The sequence below is a fragment of the Erithacus rubecula genome (assembly GCF_903797595.1).
Source record: "Erithacus rubecula genome assembly, chromosome: 3".
Classification (NCBI taxonomy): Eukaryota; Metazoa; Chordata; class Aves; order Passeriformes; family Muscicapidae; genus Erithacus; species Erithacus rubecula.
Genome location: NC_136689.1, coordinates 91,218,579 through 91,227,908, shown reverse-complemented (window position 1 = coordinate 91,227,908; position 9,330 = coordinate 91,218,579). Strand labels below are relative to the sequence as shown.

The 9,330-nt window shown below is 39.2% G+C and overlaps 1 long non-coding RNA gene across 1 annotated transcript; it reads right to left on the bottom strand.

The window, feature by feature from the left end:
* Positions 1–1,386: 1,386 nt before the first annotated feature.
* LOC306799689 lies at positions 1,387–8,964 on the bottom strand. Its single transcript, XR_013773666.1, has 3 exons — positions 8,002–8,964; positions 3,123–3,225; positions 1,387–1,602 (listed from the first exon to the last, which is right to left on the bottom strand). It is a non-coding gene; the product is annotated as an uncharacterized lncRNA (long non-coding RNA).
* Between the last annotated feature and the right edge of the window lie 366 nt (positions 8,965–9,330).

Below are 9,330 nucleotides of genomic sequence, written 5' to 3'. Positions count from 1 at the left end.
CCCTGCAGAGGAATTTGCACTGGCTAGAACTGAATCAACAAATAAGTTTAACCTAAAAGTGGGCATATTTATTCTCCAGATTAAGGCTGAGTTTTATTTATTTATTTATATTTTTAAGCTTCTTTGACCAACAGGTAAGTAAAAAACCTTACTATGATAATGAAATAACATTGACTTACCCCACCTGATTCAGGTGGGTTTTTTTGTGACTTTAAGTAAGTGCTTTCATTTAATCTAACCCTTACCCCACAATCTGATTATGAAAATATCAAGAGAAGAGTAAATGGCAGGTATATGGTATTTTCCCTTTTAAGAGGTGTTGTAATTTTATACACTAGGATAACACCTGTGGATCAAGCTACTCTGAGCTTTGGATAACTGCAGTCTGGGAGTATTGTGAAGATGTGACTAGAGATTCACTTATATTTCTTTCCAAGAAAATGTATGTAAGTTATAGTGGCTGCTTTGTGTTTTTATAGGCTGGAACTCTGTTATTCATGGGATGTGGAGTATAACATTGATTTTGTGTTTCAAGTCTTCAATTCTTCTGTAGATGCAGAAAGAGGAGAAAGCAATTTGGCTCTTGCTCCTCACAGATGGGAAGATATGGTCTTTGATCTTACTGCTAGAACTCGTAATCAAATGTTGGTTTCCTGGCTTTTAATGTGTGAATGAGTTGAAAGATGCTCTCGACTAGGCTAACAAGCCATGTGTAGTGGGTGAATGATGCTCTGTGCAGCTCATTCTCGACACATTTATGATATAAAACAAATGTATGAAGGTCTTTTGATCCGTGAGCTAAGGCTGCCTATGTTGACAGAGACGAGGCAGGAGTATTTGGAGGTTTTGTAAAGTATCCACATGCACCATTGTTTCCTTGACTCTACATTGCTTTTGTTTATCTTTCTGTTTGTTATGTACATTGCTTTCTGCTAGAATAGTGTTAATATTCACTTCATGTGAGCTTCACTATTACACCTCCCCTGACTGGAAATAGCACAGTGAAATATTTTTAAACCTAGGATGTCTACATTTGGGCTTGGGAAGGAACAGGGCATATCTTATGGCCATGCAGCTGCACAAAACCTGCTTGTTTCCTCTTTATCAATGAACAGCACTGAGTGCTCAAGGAATTCAGCAGCTCTATCTTACTTGGAATTATATGTGAAGGAGGATCCTCCTTCTTGTCATTTTATTTATCATTAACAGCCATTTTAATTTCTTCCCAGTGGCAATTATACTGATATCACCACATCTAAATCAGAAATGACACAGTAGTGGTTATATTATGTTGACTGGGCATCACCTAATTTTTAAGTGGCATTCTTGTCCCATCATTGTGATTATATCCCTTTCTAATAAGTAATATAAGAAAAGACCTACATAATAGGAAAACATACATATTAATATATTCCATGACAAGCATGTTAACTTTACATATTAATCATGGTAAATAGAAGTCATGTTTTACATTTTTCCTCTTCAGTACACTGTTCTCTTGACAGCTTGCTTTCCCTTTGGTTTTATTCTTTCCAGTCTTGGTGTATATTCCACTGCCTCTGGTCACCCTAGTAGTTGCAGGAGAAGGCAGGTCACATCTGCCTGGTTAAAAGGAAAAAAAGGAAAAAAACAATGTTACTGGATAATGTAATATTGCTGCTCTCCTCACTGCATTCAGGTCTGCATGGAGGGACTCGAATATGTGCAATAAACATATGTGTGTGATAATGAGATTGTTGGTGGAAAATCATCTTGAAAAGACAAGACGCAATTAAGCTTGCTTACTTATACAAGTTAGAATGACAAGATGCCAGTGCTGGTCCCGCTCATCCATATAATAGGGTTCTCCTTCCCTGCTTAGTTGTATAGAGAGAAGCATTTCCTGTCAAACCTCTGCCTTGACTCCACCATAAAGCAATCTGCCTTCCTCCCTTTCATACACCATTCATTCTCACACTCCCATCACTGTCCTGATTTCAACTGAGTGCCTGCTAGCAAGCACCTGTATTAGAATAATATAAGAATTCAGTGCAAAGCCTTCATATGATTGAGTATTTATTTGTATTGGTGTACTCTCTCGTCCAATTTTAATTGAATATTTAAAGATGTCAGTGGGGAGATGTGCAGGTTGCTCACAAATGCTTAATAATGCGATGTGTGGAGTCAACAAATAATGCACCTTTCTTTTGCTATCTTGAAGATTTAGATAGGATATCTTGGATGCTATTGACAAGGAGAGAAGTGTGGAACAATAGGAACATATGATAGTGTTAGATAACAATAGCTATCCTTATGCATCTTGAATTGAATGATGAAGCCATCAATTAGAGAAATAGCCCTCTGAGTATATATCATTGACAAGATGAATACCAGTACATTGCATTTCTGGATGGAGATCTCAGTGATCTGTAATTCAGAAAGGCAGCAAATAGTATATACAGTCAAACTAATTCTATTACTTCGAAAATCAGAAATCTTTTGCCCATTTTTTTGTTTTTCACGGCTTCCTTTTTTTCCTTTTTTTTAATTTTTTTTTTTGCTACAAGACTCTTTCAGACACTGAATGTATTTGTACTTTATATTAATAACTTAAATAGTGCTTTCTCAGTTAGTATTAAGATGTCATTCTTCTTCACAGTAATCATATTTAGTGGACTCTTTCAGGGCTTAAAGGAGCATGAGGAGCAGTTCTTTCTAGCTGCTCTCTGGTCTCTTAATTAATTCTTACACACAGGCGTGGGGATCCAAACACACCCTATGAACTCAGTTAGAGTCCCTCTCCATAACAAGGAGCAGACCTGGCATGCACTCTGTGACATAGCCTCTAAATTCTCTCGTGTTCTCTTTGGAATGTGTGATAGTTTCTATCCCTTCTGCACCTCCCAGCTTTGTGTGGTTTTTTGTTTGGGTTTTGGGTGGGTTTTTTGGTGTAGTTTTTAAAATTTTTTGGGATTTTGTTTTGGTTTTTGTTTTGCTATGTTTTGTTGAATTTTTTAAATGATCATTAGTATTGTTTATAGAGGAAAAGCAACAGTTAAAGAGATAGAAGGTGCACTACAATAAGTAAGGGATTTCCAGCTCTTACAGTTTCCAGTTATCAGTTTAATTTTTTTTTTACTTACATTTCAAAGCGAGTAAATATTCCATGATCAGGGCCAAAATTTATTCTTGGATCTTCATGTAGGTACCAAAATGTACAACAGCAGCATTAGACACTGAAAATGGCTGTGGGAGAATAAAGAAAAAATATGAGGAAAGATTGTAATTAACAGAGTATTTGACTAACTATAAAATGCAATTAAAGGAATGAAAATAAGTATTCAAAACCATTATCTGTGGTACTATTATTATTACTATTATTATTGGTAGAGGGTTTTTTTTACATGGACTCCTTTGTGTGAAATCAGCTTTATGATCTAAATGTTTAGGTCCTCTTCATGTTTGTTTGCTTCTATGCAGAAGGTCATTATGTTAAAAAATGGATCTTACCAGGCATGCCAGTGATTGTTGCAGTGAAGAATTTCTAGAGCCTTAGGGGATAAGAAAGAGTCACTGTCTTTCCCAGAAGCATCTGAAAGAACTAATGAAGTTTGGTGGATCTCAAATGTATTGGCAATATATGGCCTGATGAGAGTAAGAAAAAGCTCAGGCCTTTCAGGAAAACAGCAGGTAAAAGAAATTGCTGTAGCTTTCCCCCTTCTTAATCTAATCAAATGAAACCACCTACAGGCCAATATGCTTCTTGAGTGCACTTTGCCCTGGAAATAGTGTTGTATTATCACCCAAAACATAAATAATATAATGAAAGAAAATGGTTGATGTCTTCTTAATGAGCTATTGTTAAGGCACCCTTCGCTCTTATCTCTTTTCATAGCCTGATGCAAAGAACAGCGTCCAGTGGTTGAGAGCATATTTTGAGTGCTGCTAGGAAAGTACAAATGAGAAAACAGGTTTAATTATACAATTATACTGCTTGCTGCATCTAGAGGTCCATGTGGTTTGACCGGCTGTATTAGGACACCCTGTAATTTGGAGGAATTCTCAGTGCACTGGCACCATAAATGTACTGCTATCAAAAGGATGGTTAATAATCTAAAGTTGGCTGTTAACATTGCTGGAGCTGGTGTCTATAATTTCAGTGAGTGACCTGAATGACTCTGCAATGAAAGACTGAAATGTCACTCTCCTCCTTTACTTTGTTTGCCTTGAGCAAAGACTGCTCCAGATTGTGTACATCCACCGAGGTCCAAATGATGAAAGGGCAGTGCGTAAGTGTGGATTCAAGGCTCAGCTAAATCTCACTGCTCTGGCAGAATAGCAGGGAACATGAGGAAGAGGGTATGGGTGAAAAATAGGATGATGTCCTCTGGAGCAGCTTCCACTGTGGCTATCTTTTCACATCTCTGAGCAAGTAAAAGTGAGCCTGGCTATAGGGACCTGGCTCTCCCTTGCTCTCTTAGCTGCTAGCCACAAGTAAATCAGACCTGATGCCTGTGGCTAAAGGCAAAGCAAATGGTTTCCATTACCCAGGTATTTATTTTGCACCTGCTGCTGTGACATCTGTGTAATAACACTTACATGTGAGAAAAGTCTGACCTGACTTCGAGTATTTCATTGCTTTTTTTCATTGTGCTGAGTGAGCAAGCATGCAGAGAACTCATATTCTTCATGAGAGGCAGAATTGTAGAATCATTTAGGTTGGAAAAGACCTTTAAGATCATCAAGGTGCCACAAACCATCCAGCTGAGACACCTGTGGAGTGGCAAGTGCAAAGACCTTTGCTGTCAGGAATCTTAAACCCTTGTTTCCGATGTGCCTCATTGGTACAGCTCAGATGCAGTAAAGGAGTAAAATACTATCAGTAAATTTCAGAAAGTTCAGTATTTGCATTTCATTTGGAAACCTATGACATTTTGGCATATTTTCACTGGAAGGCCAGAGCAAGGCTGATTGAAGATCAGTGTCAGCATTAAAATATACAAGGCATGGAGAGCTGGTGCACTTCAGAGCGAAGCCAGTCTGCCAGGCACAGAACCAGGGCAACCCTGGACAGAGAATAGGACTGTTAGGGTTGGTGGTTTTTTTTAAATACAGTGTTGAACAAATAGATGAAGTCACCCACAACACTCTGAAACTATGATCTTGGAGTTATACAGGGTCTTAGAGCAAATATGCTTGTTTTCAGAGCTTTGTTCATATTGTCTGATTTACAAGTGTCAGGACTGGGGGTTGTTCAACATTTCCACTTACAGTGGCAGATAGAAAAGCACTGGAACAGCACCATTCTCCATATTCTCTCTGGTACAGGATAGCTAGTTTTCAAGGACCAAGAAACATTTCCATCATTTGGATAAGCATGGATGTTAGTTGTACTCTGGCAAATTTATGATGAGAAGCTCCAAAAAACTCTTAGCTTGAGTGACCATTCCCCTCCAGCCATCTTGAAGGCACTATCAACATTCTGTTTACTGAAAATATTAAAAAGTACTGCTGCTATTTATATATCACTGGTAAATTTCTGGCTCTATTTCTGGAAGCAAAGAAATAATTGCTTTCACCTTCCCACCTTACCTTGTCTGTAATTAGTTGAAAATGTGACATAATTCCAAGAAGATGGAAGAAAATAGTCTAGAAAGCAAGGACACTGGCATCAGTGCTCACTGCAGTATATTTGTGAAGCACTTCTGTTAGATTTAGGACTGTATCTGATTTACATGGGGGGGAAAAACCTGAACTCACCTGAGGTGAAGCATAGGCTTTGGCTTTCCTCCAATCACCTGAACACACCACTACCAACATGCTCTTTTTGCTCCTGTTAGATATAATCTTCGTCTCTACAGCATCTTTTATCTACAGCCCACCAACCATCTTACCGGGTTCTAGTTCATACCATGTGACCCAATGCTGAAATGTTTTGTATTGCTACAATTTCAAGTTCATGGAAAAGGAGGAGTGTTTGGCTGCTTCCTCTTTGTGCCATGATGTGCGTTTAGTGGCTGCTGAACATGGCAGCTTTTCTCAAATAAGAAAGGAGGAAATGCCAAAAAAGTTGCCTCATCACATTAACAGAATGAGAGACACTGCAAATTAAATCACACAAGTGAAAAAAAAACCTTGATGGGTTATTTTGGTTTTCCCCCACGTAGCTAGAAAAGATCTCGCACATTGTGAAGAGAAATTGTCTGTTTCTGTGGTAAAATGTGAACTGTATATATTTGCTTTCGATCTACTCAAATTTTGTTGCAGAGCATATAGACAAAACTCTGCTTTCTGAGGTTTACATATATTACAAGGGAACTTGACTTACCCCCCAAAGAAAAGGGAGAGAAAAACCTGAAACACTTCCAGCAGCTTCCCTCTCTATTATTATTTTCACCCTTTATTTTTTGTTGGTAGTATGGAGGGAAGCAGAGAGCAAGAGGCAGAAGGAAGAGAAAAAGGAGTTATCAAGTAAGTCAAAATTGTGACTTACAGGAATGAGGGGAAAAGGTGGGGTTTTTTTGAACCAGGATGGACAGTAATATGTCCCCCACAGTCCAATTAATTCAGAGAATACCTGGGAACTGGAGGGCTGTCTTTTTAGCAGTTCCTCCAGAGCAAGGTTTGCTTTGCCACCACCCATCATCCAAGAGCTCAGAGCTTGCAAAGCTGCTGCCATTGCCACCATAGCTCTTACAACACCACTGACTGAATTTCCCAAGACTTTGGAAGTTATCTGGACGCCCTGGGAAATTTCACTACAAGTTGAGGTAAGGCAGGTCTGTGTGTTAAAACTGTTTTTTCCAGAAGCATGAACACACACACACAGAAACAAGAGCCAGTTTCTCCTCAGAGACTGTTTTTACACTGTTTCAAGAGTGTTATTCTTGTTCCTCATTTACATTCCCAGGAGAGGAAACCGATTCAATATCTCTCTTATTTGTAGGCAGTTGTGATAGCAGATTGAGGTTTCCCAGCTCAGTAAGAAGTCAAATGATCCAGTAACTGACTCTGCATCTCGATTACTGAGGACACAGGAAAAAATAATGTATTTCATCTGGCTACTCTTGCCACACCCTATGCAGGGAGGAAAGGCACGTTATGTTGCTTGTATTCAGGGGTTATTTTAGAAGTAACACAATTCAAGGAGAACCCCTCATTAGGGCTTCAATTACACACAAGTGTCAAGGGGCAAATAAGCTAGGCGTTTTCAGCATTATTCTTGTTTAATGTTATGAAATGGCTTTCAAAACTCTGGATGCAAATAAAACTTTCCAATAGGCTGCCAGGAACAGTCATGCCAATAATGCCATGCCAATGTGAATGAAGTTGGAGTGTTTTTCTTTGTAGCAATCAGACATGCCACACAATGCATTTCTGTGGAGCTCTCTTTCTTGGGTGGTTGAAATCACTTGGCTGGCAGCCTCGTGCCTCCCAGCTCACCTGAGGCATGCTGTAATCAGCCAGAACCGCACTGCATGTCATGTCTTACTGCTTCCAGAAAATATACAAATTTCCTTTCCTTCTATTCCCTTTGTGAATGAGTCCCTTAGGGGTATGGTTTTAAGACAGCGCACAAGAAGCCTTTGCACAGATCCTCGTAACGCATAATGAGATTTGTGTGCCTGCCTACTTTCTCTGAAAATGAACCCTAGAACAGCAGAAGTGACTTGGTCTGGCACTCACTTGGTCCTTTTGACCTCCCTCTTGTGACAGAAGAGAAAGACCTCCCCCTCCTTCTCTTACAGAAAGCCTGGAGGGTAGATTTTTATGATGTGCTGTCTGGCCTTGCAGTAAACAGAGACATTTCTTGAGGTTTTTAGAGTCATCAGCTCCAGTTCTGAAGAAAGATCCAGTTGTTCAGCACTTCCTGGGATAAACTTGTCTTAAGAGTACAGGTGCAATGAGTCTGCATGTCCTATGACAGAAAGATTGAATGTAGAGTTTTTGCTTCAAAATAACATCAGAAAATACTCTAAGTCCCAGAGAGGTAACTGCTTATGACAAATAGAAAAGTCTCACCTGCAGAATAGGTGCCAAGACCTCATGCTCTTTCCAAGCCTTTTTTTTTTTTTTGTTATTACTGCACCCTGCAGTATTCAGTGAAGTGGCTCATTGAAAATTCCCCTACGAAGAATCATGTAAGCTTCTTGTACACAGCCCATTTTTAATGTTTTTTCGTAAGACCTACAAAAAAAGACTGAGAAAGAACATGCTATAAACCACCACCAAAACCTCTGGCTGTTATGGATTGTGGGAAGGTTTCTTGCAGTCTGCCAGGATCTGTGCTGAGTGCCTGGGGAGCTGAAAACTGCTCTTGTCCTGTGATAAGGGTTTTACATGAATCAGGCTCTGCTGCAGGCACAGCAACTTCCAACTCGTGTTGAACCAGCACAGCCAAAATGCCCCTTATAACCAGCATCAACATAAGTGATGTCAAAAATACTCCTGCCCTATAACCTAAGAATGTGAGTTTAATGGGGAAATGTACATTGGAAAGTATAACTGAGATCAAGGTATTGTGTGCCTAGGCCATGTACACAGAATTCTGTTGCCTCTCACTGAGAACCAGCAGACTCTACCTCACTGTTTCTTGGGTTTTGCCTTGGGCCTGGTCTAGATGAACTTCTGTGCTAGTAAAACACAGCAAGTGCAGTAAGTGTTTACCCCCTTTTTACCATTTCATCTGGTCTAATAAGATCCAGCTTTTATTTATGTGTGTAGCTGTGCCTGGGAGAAGTAGGAAGAACACACCAGCTGGGGAGGAAAAAGAAAAAAAGAAAAAAGAAAAAAAGTATTCCTGGGTACCTACCCAAGGAGTTAATGCATTGGGGTATATGTGAAGGAGTTAAAACACTATGCAGGTACAGATCCTGTGGCAATTACAAATGTTATTGAAATAAAAACCAGAAACAGGAAGCCAAAAAACAGGTCCCTAAGGCAGGCATCTGTCTTAAATGATATCATTTGTCAAGTTTCCAGCATTTTGTGGTTGTGAACACAAAAAGAAGTTCTGTGTTACACTAAGGACATTACATACTCATTAGTTGGAATGTTCCTGAAGTACATAATACAGGATTTTCATTTAATAAGAAGCAGCTACTTGCAACTGCATTGCACATAAAACAAATTCTGGGCACGCTAATTGCCATTCAAGGATGTTCTACCTAATTTTTGACAGGTTTTTCTTCCCCTCCCCCCTTAGACTACACTGTAAAAATTGTAAGCAGATTCTATTACTAAAGTTTTAAAATCTTCGGAGAATATTTTCTTATTTCTGAAATCTGAATTTCTCCAGTCATGAGCTATGAGTATTTTAATGCAGATATTAAAGAACAAAAGGGGAAAAAA